The sequence below is a fragment of the Patiria miniata genome, unplaced genomic scaffold, assembly GCF_015706575.1.
Source record: "Patiria miniata isolate m_02_andy unplaced genomic scaffold, ASM1570657v1 HiC_scaffold_6, whole genome shotgun sequence".
In the NCBI taxonomy this organism is placed as follows: domain Eukaryota; kingdom Metazoa; phylum Echinodermata; class Asteroidea; order Valvatida; family Asterinidae; genus Patiria; species Patiria miniata.
The window spans coordinates 6,223,186-6,235,965 of NW_024037073.1; the positions used below are offsets into that span (position 1 = coordinate 6,223,186).

General features: G+C 47.7%; 48 non-coding genes across 48 annotated transcripts; all 48 read right to left on the minus strand.

Annotated features, from left to right (window-relative positions):
• Nucleotides 1-85: 85 nt before the first annotated feature.
• Nucleotides 86-204, minus strand: LOC119743906. Its single transcript, XR_005273334.1, has one exon. It is a non-coding gene; the product is annotated as a 5S ribosomal RNA (ribosomal RNA).
• Nucleotides 205-352: 148 nt separating this feature from the next.
• Nucleotides 353-471, minus strand: LOC119743907. The gene has a single exon (XR_005273335.1). It is a non-coding gene; the product is annotated as a 5S ribosomal RNA (ribosomal RNA).
• Nucleotides 472-618: 147 nt separating this feature from the next.
• Nucleotides 619-737, minus strand: LOC119743908. The gene has a single exon (XR_005273336.1). It is a non-coding gene; the product is annotated as a 5S ribosomal RNA (ribosomal RNA).
• Nucleotides 738-884: 147 nt separating this feature from the next.
• On the minus strand, nucleotides 885-1,003 carry LOC119743909. Its single transcript, XR_005273337.1, has one exon. It is a non-coding gene; the product is annotated as a 5S ribosomal RNA (ribosomal RNA).
• A 147-nt stretch (nucleotides 1,004-1,150) lies between these two features.
• Nucleotides 1,151-1,269, minus strand: LOC119743912. The gene has a single exon (XR_005273339.1). It is a non-coding gene; the product is annotated as a 5S ribosomal RNA (ribosomal RNA).
• A 148-nt stretch (nucleotides 1,270-1,417) lies between these two features.
• On the minus strand, nucleotides 1,418-1,536 carry LOC119743913. The gene has a single exon (XR_005273340.1). It is a non-coding gene; the product is annotated as a 5S ribosomal RNA (ribosomal RNA).
• Nucleotides 1,537-1,683: 147 nt separating this feature from the next.
• LOC119743914 lies at nucleotides 1,684-1,802 on the minus strand. Its single transcript, XR_005273341.1, has one exon. It is a non-coding gene; the product is annotated as a 5S ribosomal RNA (ribosomal RNA).
• A 147-nt stretch (nucleotides 1,803-1,949) lies between these two features.
• Nucleotides 1,950-2,068, minus strand: LOC119743915. Its single transcript, XR_005273342.1, has one exon. It is a non-coding gene; the product is annotated as a 5S ribosomal RNA (ribosomal RNA).
• A 147-nt stretch (nucleotides 2,069-2,215) lies between these two features.
• LOC119743916 lies at nucleotides 2,216-2,334 on the minus strand. The gene has a single exon (XR_005273343.1). It is a non-coding gene; the product is annotated as a 5S ribosomal RNA (ribosomal RNA).
• A 147-nt stretch (nucleotides 2,335-2,481) lies between these two features.
• On the minus strand, nucleotides 2,482-2,600 carry LOC119743917. The gene has a single exon (XR_005273344.1). It is a non-coding gene; the product is annotated as a 5S ribosomal RNA (ribosomal RNA).
• A 147-nt stretch (nucleotides 2,601-2,747) lies between these two features.
• Nucleotides 2,748-2,866, minus strand: LOC119743918. The gene has a single exon (XR_005273345.1). It is a non-coding gene; the product is annotated as a 5S ribosomal RNA (ribosomal RNA).
• Nucleotides 2,867-3,013: 147 nt separating this feature from the next.
• On the minus strand, nucleotides 3,014-3,132 carry LOC119743919. The gene has a single exon (XR_005273346.1). It is a non-coding gene; the product is annotated as a 5S ribosomal RNA (ribosomal RNA).
• A 147-nt stretch (nucleotides 3,133-3,279) lies between these two features.
• LOC119743920 lies at nucleotides 3,280-3,398 on the minus strand. Its single transcript, XR_005273347.1, has one exon. It is a non-coding gene; the product is annotated as a 5S ribosomal RNA (ribosomal RNA).
• Nucleotides 3,399-3,545: 147 nt separating this feature from the next.
• On the minus strand, nucleotides 3,546-3,664 carry LOC119743921. Its single transcript, XR_005273348.1, has one exon. It is a non-coding gene; the product is annotated as a 5S ribosomal RNA (ribosomal RNA).
• A 148-nt stretch (nucleotides 3,665-3,812) lies between these two features.
• Nucleotides 3,813-3,931, minus strand: LOC119743923. The gene has a single exon (XR_005273350.1). It is a non-coding gene; the product is annotated as a 5S ribosomal RNA (ribosomal RNA).
• A 147-nt stretch (nucleotides 3,932-4,078) lies between these two features.
• On the minus strand, nucleotides 4,079-4,197 carry LOC119743924. The gene has a single exon (XR_005273351.1). It is a non-coding gene; the product is annotated as a 5S ribosomal RNA (ribosomal RNA).
• Nucleotides 4,198-4,344: 147 nt separating this feature from the next.
• LOC119743925 lies at nucleotides 4,345-4,463 on the minus strand. Its single transcript, XR_005273352.1, has one exon. It is a non-coding gene; the product is annotated as a 5S ribosomal RNA (ribosomal RNA).
• Nucleotides 4,464-4,611: 148 nt separating this feature from the next.
• LOC119743927 lies at nucleotides 4,612-4,730 on the minus strand. The gene has a single exon (XR_005273353.1). It is a non-coding gene; the product is annotated as a 5S ribosomal RNA (ribosomal RNA).
• Nucleotides 4,731-4,878: 148 nt separating this feature from the next.
• On the minus strand, nucleotides 4,879-4,997 carry LOC119743928. Its single transcript, XR_005273354.1, has one exon. It is a non-coding gene; the product is annotated as a 5S ribosomal RNA (ribosomal RNA).
• Nucleotides 4,998-5,144: 147 nt separating this feature from the next.
• Nucleotides 5,145-5,263, minus strand: LOC119743929. Its single transcript, XR_005273355.1, has one exon. It is a non-coding gene; the product is annotated as a 5S ribosomal RNA (ribosomal RNA).
• Nucleotides 5,264-5,411: 148 nt separating this feature from the next.
• Nucleotides 5,412-5,530, minus strand: LOC119743930. Its single transcript, XR_005273356.1, has one exon. It is a non-coding gene; the product is annotated as a 5S ribosomal RNA (ribosomal RNA).
• A 147-nt stretch (nucleotides 5,531-5,677) lies between these two features.
• On the minus strand, nucleotides 5,678-5,796 carry LOC119743931. The gene has a single exon (XR_005273357.1). It is a non-coding gene; the product is annotated as a 5S ribosomal RNA (ribosomal RNA).
• Nucleotides 5,797-5,943: 147 nt separating this feature from the next.
• LOC119743932 lies at nucleotides 5,944-6,062 on the minus strand. Its single transcript, XR_005273358.1, has one exon. It is a non-coding gene; the product is annotated as a 5S ribosomal RNA (ribosomal RNA).
• Nucleotides 6,063-6,209: 147 nt separating this feature from the next.
• On the minus strand, nucleotides 6,210-6,328 carry LOC119743933. Its single transcript, XR_005273359.1, has one exon. It is a non-coding gene; the product is annotated as a 5S ribosomal RNA (ribosomal RNA).
• A 147-nt stretch (nucleotides 6,329-6,475) lies between these two features.
• LOC119743935 lies at nucleotides 6,476-6,594 on the minus strand. Its single transcript, XR_005273361.1, has one exon. It is a non-coding gene; the product is annotated as a 5S ribosomal RNA (ribosomal RNA).
• A 148-nt stretch (nucleotides 6,595-6,742) lies between these two features.
• On the minus strand, nucleotides 6,743-6,861 carry LOC119743936. The gene has a single exon (XR_005273362.1). It is a non-coding gene; the product is annotated as a 5S ribosomal RNA (ribosomal RNA).
• Nucleotides 6,862-7,009: 148 nt separating this feature from the next.
• LOC119743937 lies at nucleotides 7,010-7,128 on the minus strand. Its single transcript, XR_005273363.1, has one exon. It is a non-coding gene; the product is annotated as a 5S ribosomal RNA (ribosomal RNA).
• Nucleotides 7,129-7,275: 147 nt separating this feature from the next.
• LOC119743938 lies at nucleotides 7,276-7,394 on the minus strand. Its single transcript, XR_005273364.1, has one exon. It is a non-coding gene; the product is annotated as a 5S ribosomal RNA (ribosomal RNA).
• Nucleotides 7,395-7,541: 147 nt separating this feature from the next.
• On the minus strand, nucleotides 7,542-7,660 carry LOC119743939. The gene has a single exon (XR_005273365.1). It is a non-coding gene; the product is annotated as a 5S ribosomal RNA (ribosomal RNA).
• Nucleotides 7,661-7,808: 148 nt separating this feature from the next.
• LOC119743940 lies at nucleotides 7,809-7,927 on the minus strand. The gene has a single exon (XR_005273366.1). It is a non-coding gene; the product is annotated as a 5S ribosomal RNA (ribosomal RNA).
• A 148-nt stretch (nucleotides 7,928-8,075) lies between these two features.
• LOC119743941 lies at nucleotides 8,076-8,194 on the minus strand. The gene has a single exon (XR_005273367.1). It is a non-coding gene; the product is annotated as a 5S ribosomal RNA (ribosomal RNA).
• A 147-nt stretch (nucleotides 8,195-8,341) lies between these two features.
• Nucleotides 8,342-8,460, minus strand: LOC119743943. Its single transcript, XR_005273368.1, has one exon. It is a non-coding gene; the product is annotated as a 5S ribosomal RNA (ribosomal RNA).
• Nucleotides 8,461-8,608: 148 nt separating this feature from the next.
• LOC119743944 lies at nucleotides 8,609-8,727 on the minus strand. Its single transcript, XR_005273369.1, has one exon. It is a non-coding gene; the product is annotated as a 5S ribosomal RNA (ribosomal RNA).
• Nucleotides 8,728-8,874: 147 nt separating this feature from the next.
• LOC119743945 lies at nucleotides 8,875-8,993 on the minus strand. Its single transcript, XR_005273370.1, has one exon. It is a non-coding gene; the product is annotated as a 5S ribosomal RNA (ribosomal RNA).
• A 147-nt stretch (nucleotides 8,994-9,140) lies between these two features.
• Nucleotides 9,141-9,259, minus strand: LOC119743947. The gene has a single exon (XR_005273372.1). It is a non-coding gene; the product is annotated as a 5S ribosomal RNA (ribosomal RNA).
• Nucleotides 9,260-9,407: 148 nt separating this feature from the next.
• Nucleotides 9,408-9,526, minus strand: LOC119743948. The gene has a single exon (XR_005273373.1). It is a non-coding gene; the product is annotated as a 5S ribosomal RNA (ribosomal RNA).
• Nucleotides 9,527-9,673: 147 nt separating this feature from the next.
• Nucleotides 9,674-9,792, minus strand: LOC119743949. The gene has a single exon (XR_005273374.1). It is a non-coding gene; the product is annotated as a 5S ribosomal RNA (ribosomal RNA).
• Nucleotides 9,793-9,940: 148 nt separating this feature from the next.
• Nucleotides 9,941-10,059, minus strand: LOC119743950. Its single transcript, XR_005273375.1, has one exon. It is a non-coding gene; the product is annotated as a 5S ribosomal RNA (ribosomal RNA).
• Nucleotides 10,060-10,207: 148 nt separating this feature from the next.
• LOC119743951 lies at nucleotides 10,208-10,326 on the minus strand. The gene has a single exon (XR_005273376.1). It is a non-coding gene; the product is annotated as a 5S ribosomal RNA (ribosomal RNA).
• Nucleotides 10,327-10,474: 148 nt separating this feature from the next.
• On the minus strand, nucleotides 10,475-10,593 carry LOC119743952. Its single transcript, XR_005273377.1, has one exon. It is a non-coding gene; the product is annotated as a 5S ribosomal RNA (ribosomal RNA).
• A 146-nt stretch (nucleotides 10,594-10,739) lies between these two features.
• On the minus strand, nucleotides 10,740-10,858 carry LOC119743953. The gene has a single exon (XR_005273378.1). It is a non-coding gene; the product is annotated as a 5S ribosomal RNA (ribosomal RNA).
• A 147-nt stretch (nucleotides 10,859-11,005) lies between these two features.
• LOC119743954 lies at nucleotides 11,006-11,124 on the minus strand. Its single transcript, XR_005273379.1, has one exon. It is a non-coding gene; the product is annotated as a 5S ribosomal RNA (ribosomal RNA).
• A 148-nt stretch (nucleotides 11,125-11,272) lies between these two features.
• On the minus strand, nucleotides 11,273-11,391 carry LOC119743955. Its single transcript, XR_005273380.1, has one exon. It is a non-coding gene; the product is annotated as a 5S ribosomal RNA (ribosomal RNA).
• Nucleotides 11,392-11,539: 148 nt separating this feature from the next.
• LOC119743956 lies at nucleotides 11,540-11,658 on the minus strand. The gene has a single exon (XR_005273381.1). It is a non-coding gene; the product is annotated as a 5S ribosomal RNA (ribosomal RNA).
• Nucleotides 11,659-11,805: 147 nt separating this feature from the next.
• LOC119743959 lies at nucleotides 11,806-11,924 on the minus strand. The gene has a single exon (XR_005273383.1). It is a non-coding gene; the product is annotated as a 5S ribosomal RNA (ribosomal RNA).
• Nucleotides 11,925-12,071: 147 nt separating this feature from the next.
• Nucleotides 12,072-12,190, minus strand: LOC119743960. The gene has a single exon (XR_005273384.1). It is a non-coding gene; the product is annotated as a 5S ribosomal RNA (ribosomal RNA).
• Nucleotides 12,191-12,338: 148 nt separating this feature from the next.
• Nucleotides 12,339-12,457, minus strand: LOC119743961. The gene has a single exon (XR_005273385.1). It is a non-coding gene; the product is annotated as a 5S ribosomal RNA (ribosomal RNA).
• A 148-nt stretch (nucleotides 12,458-12,605) lies between these two features.
• LOC119743962 lies at nucleotides 12,606-12,724 on the minus strand. Its single transcript, XR_005273386.1, has one exon. It is a non-coding gene; the product is annotated as a 5S ribosomal RNA (ribosomal RNA).
• Between the last annotated feature and the right edge of the window lie 56 nt (nucleotides 12,725-12,780).

The following is a 12,780-nucleotide window of genomic DNA, read 5'->3' on the forward strand; positions in this document are numbered from 1 at the left end:
AAAAAACACCAAAAATTCGGAACCCCAAAATGGCCAACCCCCCAAATTGCAACGCACTAACAGCGCCCCCAGACAAAAAACAAAAAGCCTACGACACCTGGTATTCCCAGGCGGTCTCCCATCCAAGTACTAACCAAGCCCGACGTTGCTTAACTTCGGTGATCGGACGAGAACCGGTGTATTCAACGTAGTATGGTCGTAGGCGATGTAAACTTTCTTTTAGCCAGTTTTGAAGCAAACTTGGCCGCCGCCGTTTCCAAAAAAATAAAAAAACACCAAAAATTCGGAACCCCAAAATGGCCAACCCCCCAAATTGCAACGCACTAACAGCGCCCCCAGACAAAAAACAAAAAGCCTACGACACCTGGTATTCCCAGGCGGTCTCCCATCCAAGTACTAACCAAGCCCGACGTTGCTTAACTTCGGTGATCGGACGAGAACCGGTGTATTCAACGTAGTATGGTCGTAGGCGATGTAAACTTTCTTTTAGCCAGTTTTGAAGCAAACTTGGCCGCCGCCGTTCCAAAAAAATAAAAAAACACCAAAAATTCGGAACCCCAAAATGGCCAACCCCCCAAATTGCAACGCACTAACAGCGCCCCCAGACAAAAAACAAAAAGCCTACGACACCTGGTATTCCCAGGCGGTCTCCCATCCAAGTACTAACCAAGCCCGACGTTGCTTAACTTCGGTGATCGGACGAGAACCGGTGTATTCAACGTAGTATGGTCGTAGGCGATGTAAACTTTCTTTTAGCCAGTTTTGAAGCAAACTTGGCCGCCGCCGTTCCAAAAAAATAAAAAAACACCAAAAATTCGGAACCCCAAAATGGCCAACCCCCCAAATTGCAACGCACTAACAGCGCCCCCAGACAAAAAACAAAAAGCCTACGACACCTGGTATTCCCAGGCGGTCTCCCATCCAAGTACTAACCAAGCCCGACGTTGCTTAACTTCGGTGATCGGACGAGAACCGGTGTATTCAACGTAGTATGGTCGTAGGCGATGTAAACTTTCTTTTAGCCAGTTTTGAAGCAAACTTGGCCGCCGCCGTTCCAAAAAAATAAAAAAACACCAAAAATTCGGAACCCCAAAATGGCCAACCCCCCAAATTGCAACGCACTAACAGCGCCCCCAGACAAAAAACAAAAAGCCTACGACACCTGGTATTCCCAGGCGGTCTCCCATCCAAGTACTAACCAAGCCCGACGTTGCTTAACTTCGGTGATCGGACGAGAACCGGTGTATTCAACGTAGTATGGTCGTAGGCGATGTAAACTTTCTTTTAGCCAGTTTTGAAGCAAACTTGGCCGCCGCCGTTCCAAAAAAAATAAAAAAACACCAAAAATTCGGAACCCCAAAATGGCCAACCCCCCAAATTGCAACGCACTAACAGCGCCCCCAGACAAAAAACAAAAAGCCTACGACACCTGGTATTCCCAGGCGGTCTCCCATCCAAGTACTAACCAAGCCCGACGTTGCTTAACTTCGGTGATCGGACGAGAACCGGTGTATTCAACGTAGTATGGTCGTAGGCGATGTAAACTTTCTTTTAGCCAGTTTTGAAGCAAACTTGGCCGCCGCCGTTCCAAAAAAATAAAAAAACACCAAAAATTCGGAACCCCAAAATGGCCAACCCCCCAAATTGCAACGCACTAACAGCGCCCCCAGACAAAAAACAAAAAGCCTACGACACCTGGTATTCCCAGGCGGTCTCCCATCCAAGTACTAACCAAGCCCGACGTTGCTTAACTTCGGTGATCGGACGAGAACCGGTGTATTCAACGTAGTATGGTCGTAGGCGATGTAAACTTTCTTTTAGCCAGTTTTGAAGCAAACTTGGCCGCCGCCGTTCCAAAAAAATAAAAAAACACCAAAAATTCGGAACCCCAAAATGGCCAACCCCCCAAATTGCAACGCACTAACAGCGCCCCCAGACAAAAAACAAAAAGCCTACGACACCTGGTATTCCCAGGCGGTCTCCCATCCAAGTACTAACCAAGCCCGACGTTGCTTAACTTCGGTGATCGGACGAGAACCGGTGTATTCAACGTAGTATGGTCGTAGGCGATGTAAACTTTCTTTTAGCCAGTTTTGAAGCAAACTTGGCCGCCGCCGTTCCAAAAAAATAAAAAAACACCAAAAATTCGGAACCCCAAAATGGCCAACCCCCCAAATTGCAACGCACTAACAGCGCCCCCAGACAAAAAACAAAAAGCCTACGACACCTGGTATTCCCAGGCGGTCTCCCATCCAAGTACTAACCAAGCCCGACGTTGCTTAACTTCGGTGATCGGACGAGAACCGGTGTATTCAACGTAGTATGGTCGTAGGCGATGTAAACTTTCTTTTAGCCAGTTTTGAAGCAAACTTGGCCGCCGCCGTTCCAAAAAAATAAAAAAACACCAAAAATTCGGAACCCCAAAATGGCCAACCCCCCAAATTGCAACGCACTAACAGCGCCCCCAGACAAAAAACAAAAAGCCTACGACACCTGGTATTCCCAGGCGGTCTCCCATCCAAGTACTAACCAAGCCCGACGTTGCTTAACTTCGGTGATCGGACGAGAACCGGTGTATTCAACGTAGTATGGTCGTAGGCGATGTAAACTTTCTTTTAGCCAGTTTTGAAGCAAACTTGGCCGCCGCCGTTCCAAAAAAATAAAAAAACACCAAAAATTCGGAACCCCAAAATGGCCAACCCCCCAAATTGCAACGCACTAACAGCGCCCCCAGACAAAAAACAAAAAGCCTACGACACCTGGTATTCCCAGGCGGTCTCCCATCCAAGTACTAACCAAGCCCGACGTTGCTTAACTTCGGTGATCGGACGAGAACCGGTGTATTCAACGTAGTATGGTCGTAGGCGATGTAAACTTTCTTTTAGCCAGTTTTGAAGCAAACTTGGCCGCCGCCGTTCCAAAAAAATAAAAAAACACCAAAAATTCGGAACCCCAAAATGGCCAACCCCCCAAATTGCAACGCACTAACAGCGCCCCCAGACAAAAAACAAAAAGCCTACGACACCTGGTATTCCCAGGCGGTCTCCCATCCAAGTACTAACCAAGCCCGACGTTGCTTAACTTCGGTGATCGGACGAGAACCGGTGTATTCAACGTAGTATGGTCGTAGGCGATGTAAACTTTCTTTTAGCCAGTTTTGAAGCAAACTTGGCCGCCGCCGTTCCAAAAAAATAAAAAAACACCAAAAATTCGGAACCCCAAAATGGCCAACCCCCCAAATTGCAACGCACTAACAGCGCCCCCAGACAAAAAACAAAAAGCCTACGACACCTGGTATTCCCAGGCGGTCTCCCATCCAAGTACTAACCAAGCCCGACGTTGCTTAACTTCGGTGATCGGACGAGAACCGGTGTATTCAACGTAGTATGGTCGTAGGCGATGTAAACTTTCTTTTAGCCAGTTTTGAAGCAAACTTGGCCGCCGCCGTTCCAAAAAAATAAAAAAACACCAAAAATTCGGAACCCCAAAATGGCCAACCCCCCAAATTGCAACGCACTAACAGCGCCCCCAGACAAAAAACAAAAAGCCTACGACACCTGGTATTCCCAGGCGGTCTCCCATCCAAGTACTAACCAAGCCCGACGTTGCTTAACTTCGGTGATCGGACGAGAACCGGTGTATTCAACGTAGTATGGTCGTAGGCGATGTAAACTTTCTTTTAGCCAGTTTTGAAGCAAACTTGGCCGCCGCCGTTCCAAAAAAAATAAAAAAACACCAAAAATTCGGAACCCCAAAATGGCCAACCCCCCAAATTGCAACGCACTAACAGCGCCCCCAGACAAAAAACAAAAAGCCTACGACACCTGGTATTCCCAGGCGGTCTCCCATCCAAGTACTAACCAAGCCCGACGTTGCTTAACTTCGGTGATCGGACGAGAACCGGTGTATTCAACGTAGTATGGTCGTAGGCGATGTAAACTTTCTTTTAGCCAGTTTTGAAGCAAACTTGGCCGCCGCCGTTCCAAAAAAATAAAAAAACACCAAAAATTCGGAACCCCAAAATGGCCAACCCCCCAAATTGCAACGCACTAACAGCGCCCCCAGACAAAAAACAAAAAGCCTACGACACCTGGTATTCCCAGGCGGTCTCCCATCCAAGTACTAACCAAGCCCGACGTTGCTTAACTTCGGTGATCGGACGAGAACCGGTGTATTCAACGTAGTATGGTCGTAGGCGATGTAAACTTTCTTTTAGCCAGTTTTGAAGCAAACTTGGCCGCCGCCGTTCCAAAAAAATAAAAAAACACCAAAAATTCGGAACCCCAAAATGGCCAACCCCCCAAATTGCAACGCACTAACAGCGCCCCCAGACAAAAAACAAAAAGCCTACGACACCTGGTATTCCCAGGCGGTCTCCCATCCAAGTACTAACCAAGCCCGACGTTGCTTAACTTCGGTGATCGGACGAGAACCGGTGTATTCAACGTAGTATGGTCGTAGGCGATGTAAACTTTCTTTTAGCCAGTTTTGAAGCAAACTTGGCCGCCGCCGTTCCAAAAAAAATAAAAAAACACCAAAAATTCGGAACCCCAAAATGGCCAACCCCCCAAATTGCAACGCACTAACAGCGCCCCCAGACAAAAAACAAAAAGCCTACGACACCTGGTATTCCCAGGCGGTCTCCCATCCAAGTACTAACCAAGCCCGACGTTGCTTAACTTCGGTGATCGGACGAGAACCGGTGTATTCAACGTAGTATGGTCGTAGGCGATGTAAACTTTCTTTTAGCCAGTTTTGAAGCAAACTTGGCCGCCGCCGTTCCAAAAAAAATAAAAAAACACCAAAAATTCGGAACCCCAAAATGGCCAACCCCCCAAATTGCAACGCACTAACAGCGCCCCCAGACAAAAAACAAAAAGCCTACGACACCTGGTATTCCCAGGCGGTCTCCCATCCAAGTACTAACCAAGCCCGACGTTGCTTAACTTCGGTGATCGGACGAGAACCGGTGTATTCAACGTAGTATGGTCGTAGGCGATGTAAACTTTCTTTTAGCCAGTTTTGAAGCAAACTTGGCCGCCGCCGTTCCAAAAAAATAAAAAAACACCAAAAATTCGGAACCCCAAAATGGCCAACCCCCCAAATTGCAACGCACTAACAGCGCCCCCAGACAAAAAACAAAAAGCCTACGACACCTGGTATTCCCAGGCGGTCTCCCATCCAAGTACTAACCAAGCCCGACGTTGCTTAACTTCGGTGATCGGACGAGAACCGGTGTATTCAACGTAGTATGGTCGTAGGCGATGTAAACTTTCTTTTAGCCAGTTTTGAAGCAAACTTGGCCGCCGCCGTTCCAAAAAAAATAAAAAAACACCAAAAATTCGGAACCCCAAAATGGCCAACCCCCCAAATTGCAACGCACTAACAGCGCCCCCAGACAAAAAACAAAAAGCCTACGACACCTGGTATTCCCAGGCGGTCTCCCATCCAAGTACTAACCAAGCCCGACGTTGCTTAACTTCGGTGATCGGACGAGAACCGGTGTATTCAACGTAGTATGGTCGTAGGCGATGTAAACTTTCTTTTAGCCAGTTTTGAAGCAAACTTGGCCGCCGCCGTTCCAAAAAAATAAAAAAACACCAAAAATTCGGAACCCCAAAATGGCCAACCCCCCAAATTGCAACGCACTAACAGCGCCCCCAGACAAAAAACAAAAAGCCTACGACACCTGGTATTCCCAGGCGGTCTCCCATCCAAGTACTAACCAAGCCCGACGTTGCTTAACTTCGGTGATCGGACGAGAACCGGTGTATTCAACGTAGTATGGTCGTAGGCGATGTAAACTTTCTTTTAGCCAGTTTTGAAGCAAACTTGGCCGCCGCCGTTCCAAAAAAATAAAAAAACACCAAAAATTCGGAACCCCAAAATGGCCAACCCCCCAAATTGCAACGCACTAACAGCGCCCCCAGACAAAAAACAAAAAGCCTACGACACCTGGTATTCCCAGGCGGTCTCCCATCCAAGTACTAACCAAGCCCGACGTTGCTTAACTTCGGTGATCGGACGAGAACCGGTGTATTCAACGTAGTATGGTCGTAGGCGATGTAAACTTTCTTTTAGCCAGTTTTGAAGCAAACTTGGCCGCCGCCGTTCCAAAAAAATAAAAAAACACCAAAAATTCGGAACCCCAAAATGGCCAACCCCCCAAATTGCAACGCACTAACAGCGCCCCCAGACAAAAAACAAAAAGCCTACGACACCTGGTATTCCCAGGCGGTCTCCCATCCAAGTACTAACCAAGCCCGACGTTGCTTAACTTCGGTGATCGGACGAGAACCGGTGTATTCAACGTAGTATGGTCGTAGGCGATGTAAACTTTCTTTTAGCCAGTTTTGAAGCAAACTTGGCCGCCGCCGTTCCAAAAAAATAAAAAAACACCAAAAATTCGGAACCCCAAAATGGCCAACCCCCCAAATTGCAACGCACTAACAGCGCCCCCAGACAAAAAACAAAAAGCCTACGACACCTGGTATTCCCAGGCGGTCTCCCATCCAAGTACTAACCAAGCCCGACGTTGCTTAACTTCGGTGATCGGACGAGAACCGGTGTATTCAACGTAGTATGGTCGTAGGCGATGTAAACTTTCTTTTAGCCAGTTTTGAAGCAAACTTGGCCGCCGCCGTTCCAAAAAAAATAAAAAAACACCAAAAATTCGGAACCCCAAAATGGCCAACCCCCCAAATTGCAACGCACTAACAGCGCCCCCAGACAAAAAACAAAAAGCCTACGACACCTGGTATTCCCAGGCGGTCTCCCATCCAAGTACTAACCAAGCCCGACGTTGCTTAACTTCGGTGATCGGACGAGAACCGGTGTATTCAACGTAGTATGGTCGTAGGCGATGTAAACTTTCTTTTAGCCAGTTTTGAAGCAAACTTGGCCGCCGCCGTTCCAAAAAAAATAAAAAAACACCAAAAATTCGGAACCCCAAAATGGCCAACCCCCCAAATTGCAACGCACTAACAGCGCCCCCAGACAAAAAACAAAAAGCCTACGACACCTGGTATTCCCAGGCGGTCTCCCATCCAAGTACTAACCAAGCCCGACGTTGCTTAACTTCGGTGATCGGACGAGAACCGGTGTATTCAACGTAGTATGGTCGTAGGCGATGTAAACTTTCTTTTAGCCAGTTTTGAAGCAAACTTGGCCGCCGCCGTTCCAAAAAAATAAAAAAACACCAAAAATTCGGAACCCCAAAATGGCCAACCCCCCAAATTGCAACGCACTAACAGCGCCCCCAGACAAAAAACAAAAAGCCTACGACACCTGGTATTCCCAGGCGGTCTCCCATCCAAGTACTAACCAAGCCCGACGTTGCTTAACTTCGGTGATCGGACGAGAACCGGTGTATTCAACGTAGTATGGTCGTAGGCGATGTAAACTTTCTTTTAGCCAGTTTTGAAGCAAACTTGGCCGCCGCCGTTCCAAAAAAATAAAAAAACACCAAAAATTCGGAACCCCAAAATGGCCAACCCCCCAAATTGCAACGCACTAACAGCGCCCCCAGACAAAAAACAAAAAGCCTACGACACCTGGTATTCCCAGGCGGTCTCCCATCCAAGTACTAACCAAGCCCGACGTTGCTTAACTTCGGTGATCGGACGAGAACCGGTGTATTCAACGTAGTATGGTCGTAGGCGATGTAAACTTTCTTTTAGCCAGTTTTGAAGCAAACTTGGCCGCCGCCGTTCCAAAAAAAATAAAAAAACACCAAAAATTCGGAACCCCAAAATGGCCAACCCCCCAAATTGCAACGCACTAACAGCGCCCCCAGACAAAAAACAAAAAGCCTACGACACCTGGTATTCCCAGGCGGTCTCCCATCCAAGTACTAACCAAGCCCGACGTTGCTTAACTTCGGTGATCGGACGAGAACCGGTGTATTCAACGTAGTATGGTCGTAGGCGATGTAAACTTTCTTTTAGCCAGTTTTGAAGCAAACTTGGCCGCCGCCGTTCCAAAAAAAATAAAAAAACACCAAAAATTCGGAACCCCAAAATGGCCAACCCCCCAAATTGCAACGCACTAACAGCGCCCCCAGACAAAAAACAAAAAGCCTACGACACCTGGTATTCCCAGGCGGTCTCCCATCCAAGTACTAACCAAGCCCGACGTTGCTTAACTTCGGTGATCGGACGAGAACCGGTGTATTCAACGTAGTATGGTCGTAGGCGATGTAAACTTTCTTTTAGCCAGTTTTGAAGCAAACTTGGCCGCCGCCGTTCCAAAAAAATAAAAAAACACCAAAAATTCGGAACCCCAAAATGGCCAACCCCCCAAATTGCAACGCACTAACAGCGCCCCCAGACAAAAAACAAAAAGCCTACGACACCTGGTATTCCCAGGCGGTCTCCCATCCAAGTACTAACCAAGCCCGACGTTGCTTAACTTCGGTGATCGGACGAGAACCGGTGTATTCAACGTAGTATGGTCGTAGGCGATGTAAACTTTCTTTTAGCCAGTTTTGAAGCAAACTTGGCCGCCGCCGTTCCAAAAAAAAAAAAAAAACACCAAAAATTCGGAACCCCAAAATGGCCAACCCCCCAAATTGCAACGCACTAACAGCGCCCCCAGACAAAAAACAAAAAGCCTACGACACCTGGTATTCCCAGGCGGTCTCCCATCCAAGTACTAACCAAGCCCGACGTTGCTTAACTTCGGTGATCGGACGAGAACCGGTGTATTCAACGTAGTATGGTCGTAGGCGATGTAAACTTTCTTTTAGCCAGTTTTGAAGCAAACTTGGCCGCCGCCGTTCCAAAAAAAAAAAAAAACACCAAAAATTCGGAACCCCAAAATGGCCAACCCCCCAAATTGCAACGCACTAACAGCGCCCCCAGACAAAAAACAAAAAGCCTACGACACCTGGTATTCCCAGGCGGTCTCCCATCCAAGTACTAACCAAGCCCGACGTTGCTTAACTTCGGTGATCGGACGAGAACCGGTGTATTCAACGTAGTATGGTCGTAGGCGATGTAAACTTTCTTTTAGCCAGTTTTGAAGCAAACTTGGCCGCCGCCGTTCCAAAAAAATAAAAAAACACCAAAAATTCGGAACCCCAAAATGGCCAACCCCCCAAATTGCAACGCACTAACAGCGCCCCCAGACAAAAAACAAAAAGCCTACGACACCTGGTATTCCCAGGCGGTCTCCCATCCAAGTACTAACCAAGCCCGACGTTGCTTAACTTCGGTGATCGGACGAGAACCGGTGTATTCAACGTAGTATGGTCGTAGGCGATGTAAACTTTCTTTTAGCCAGTTTTGAAGCAAACTTGGCCGCCGCCGTTCCAAAAAAAATAAAAAAACACCAAAAATTCGGAACCCCAAAATGGCCAACCCCCCAAATTGCAACGCACTAACAGCGCCCCCAGACAAAAAACAAAAAGCCTACGACACCTGGTATTCCCAGGCGGTCTCCCATCCAAGTACTAACCAAGCCCGACGTTGCTTAACTTCGGTGATCGGACGAGAACCGGTGTATTCAACGTAGTATGGTCGTAGGCGATGTAAACTTTCTTTTAGCCAGTTTTGAAGCAAACTTGGCCGCCGCCGTTCCAAAAAAATAAAAAAACACCAAAAATTCGGAACCCCAAAATGGCCAACCCCCCAAATTGCAACGCACTAACAGCGCCCCCAGACAAAAAACAAAAAGCCTACGACACCTGGTATTCCCAGGCGGTCTCCCATCCAAGTACTAACCAAGCCCGACGTTGCTTAACTTCGGTGATCGGACGAGAACCGGTGTATTCAACGTAGTATGGTCGTAGGCGATGTAAACTTTCTTTTAGCCAGTTTTGAAGCAAACTTGGCCGCCGCCGTTCCAAAAAAAATAAAAAAACACCAAAAATTCGGAACCCCAAAATGGCCAACCCCCCAAATTGCAACGCACTAACAGCGCCCCCAGACAAAAAACAAAAAGCCTACGACACCTGGTATTCCCAGGCGGTCTCCCATCCAAGTACTAACCAAGCCCGACGTTGCTTAACTTCGGTGATCGGACGAGAACCGGTGTATTCAACGTAGTATGGTCGTAGGCGATGTAAACTTTCTTTTAGCCAGTTTTGAAGCAAACTTGGCCGCCGCCGTTCCAAAAAAAATAAAAAAACACCAAAAATTCGGAACCCCAAAATGGCCAACCCCCCAAATTGCAACGCACTAACAGCGCCCCCAGACAAAAAACAAAAAGCCTACGACACCTGGTATTCCCAGGCGGTCTCCCATCCAAGTACTAACCAAGCCCGACGTTGCTTAACTTCGGTGATCGGACGAGAACCGGTGTATTCAACGTAGTATGGTCGTAGGCGATGTAAACTTTCTTTTAGCCAGTTTTGAAGCAAACTTGGCCGCCGCCGTTCCAAAAAAAATAAAAAAACACCAAAAATTCGGAACCCCAAAATGGCCAACCCCCCAAATTGCAACGCACTAACAGCGCCCCCAGACAAAAAACAAAAAGCCTACGACACCTGGTATTCCCAGGCGGTCTCCCATCCAAGTACTAACCAAGCCCGACGTTGCTTAACTTCGGTGATCGGACGAGAACCGGTGTATTCAACGTAGTATGGTCGTAGGCGATGTAAACTTTCTTTTAGCCAGTTTTGAAGCAAACTTGGCCGCCGCCGTTCCAAAAAAATAAAAAAAACCAAAAATTCGGAACCCCAAAATGGCCAACCCCCCAAATTGCAACGCACTAACAGCGCCCCCAGACAAAAAACAAAAAGCCTACGACACCTGGTATTCCCAGGCGGTCTCCCATCCAAGTACTAACCAAGCCCGACGTTGCTTAACTTCGGTGATCGGACGAGAACCGGTGTATTCAACGTAGTATGGTCGTAGGCGATGTAAACTTTCTTTTAGCCAGTTTTGAAGCAAACTTGGCCGCCGCCGTTCCAAAAAAATAAAAAAACACCAAAAATTCGGAACCCCAAAATGGCCAACCCCCCAAATTGCAACGCACTAACAGCGCCCCCAGACAAAAAACAAAAAGCCTACGACACCTGGTATTCCCAGGCGGTCTCCCATCCAAGTACTAACCAAGCCCGACGTTGCTTAACTTCGGTGATCGGACGAGAACCGGTGTATTCAACGTAGTATGGTCGTAGGCGATGTAAACTTTCTTTTAGCCAGTTTTGAAGCAAACTTGGCCGCCGCCGTTCCAAAAAAAATAAAAAAACACCAAAAATTCGGAACCCCAAAATGGCCAACCCCCCAAATTGCAACGCACTAACAGCGCCCCCAGACAAAAAACAAAAAGCCTACGACACCTGGTATTCCCAGGCGGTCTCCCATCCAAGTACTAACCAAGCCCGACGTTGCTTAACTTCGGTGATCGGACGAGAACCGGTGTATTCAACGTAGTATGGTCGTAGGCGATGTAAACTTTCTTTTAGCCAGTTTTGAAGCAAACTTGGCCGCCGCCGTTCCAAAAAAAATAAAAAAACACCAAAAATTCGGAACCCCAAAATGGCCAACCCCCCAAATTGCAACGCACTAACAGCGCCCCCAGACAAAAAACAAAAAGCCTACGACACCTGGTATTCCCAGGCGGTCTCCCATCCAAGTACTAACCAAGCCCGACGTTGCTTAACTTCGGTGATCGGACGAGAACCGGTGTATTCAACGTAGTATGGTCGTAGGCGATGTAAACTTTCTTTTAGCCAGTTTTGAAGCAAACTTGGCCGCCGCCGTTCCAAAAAAATAAAAAAACACCAAAAATTCGGAACCCCAAAATGGCCAACCCCCCAAATTGCAACGCACTAACAGCGCCCCCAGACAAAAAACAAAAAGCCTACGACACCTGGTATTCCCAGGCGGTCTCCCATCCAAGTACTAACCAAGCCCGACGTTGCTTAACTTCGGTGATCGGACGAGAACCGGTGTATTCAACGTAGTATGGTCGTAGGCGATGTAAACTTTCTTTTAGCCAGTTTTGAAGCAAACTTGGCCGCCGCCGTTCCAAAAAAATAAAAAAACACCAAAAATTCGGAACCCCAAAATGGCCAACCCCCCAAATTGCAACGCACTAACAGCGCCCCCAGACAAAAAACAAAAAGCCTACGACACCTGGTATTCCCAGGCGGTCTCCCATCCAAGTACTAACCAAGCCCGACGTTGCTTAACTTCGGTGATCGGACGAGAACCGGTGTATTCAACGTAGTATGGTCGTAGGCGATGTAAACTTTCTTTTAGCCAGTTTTGAAGCAAACTTGGCCGCCGCCGTTCCAAAAAAAATAAAAAAACACCAAAAATTCGGAACCCCAAAATGGCCAACCCCCCAAATTGCAACGCACTAACAGCGCCCCCAGACAAAAAACAAAAAGCCTACGACACCTGGTATTCCCAGGCGGTCTCCCATCCAAGTACTAACCAAGCCCGACGTTGCTTAACTTCGGTGATCGGACGAGAACCGGTGTATTCAACGTAGTATGGTCGTAGGCGATGTAAACTTTCTTTTAGCCAGTTTTGAAGCAAACTTGGCCGCCGCCGTTCCAAAAAAAATAAAAAAACACCAAAAATTCGGAACCCCAAAATGGCCAACCCCCCAAATTGCAACGCACTAACAGCGCCCCCAGACAAAAAACAAAAAGCCTACGACACCTGGTATTCCCAGGCGGTCTCCCATCCAAGTACTAACCAAGCCCGACGTTGCTTAACTTCGGTGATCGGACGAGAACCGGTGTATTCAACGTAGTATGGTCGTAGGCGATGTAAACTTTCTTTTAGCCAGTTTTGAAGCAAACTTGGCCGCCGCCGTTCCAAA